Below are 245 nucleotides of genomic sequence, written 5' to 3' on the forward strand. Positions count from 1 at the left end.
GCAAGGATCTCATTCAGATTCGATGGAGAAATCAAAAGCTTTACAGACAAGCAAAAGCTAAGAGAATTCAGCACCACCAAACCAGCTCTACAACAAATGCTAAAGGAACTTCACTAAGTGGGAAACACAAGAGAAGAAAAGGACTTACAAAAACAAACCCCAAACAATTAAGAAAATGGTAATAGGAGCATACATATCAATAATTACCTTAAACGTTAATGGATTAAATGCTCCAACCAAAAGAC

Source organism: Physeter macrocephalus, chromosome 12 (genome assembly GCF_002837175.3).
Source record: "Physeter macrocephalus isolate SW-GA chromosome 12, ASM283717v5, whole genome shotgun sequence".
Classification (NCBI taxonomy): Eukaryota; Metazoa; Chordata; class Mammalia; order Artiodactyla; family Physeteridae; genus Physeter; species Physeter macrocephalus.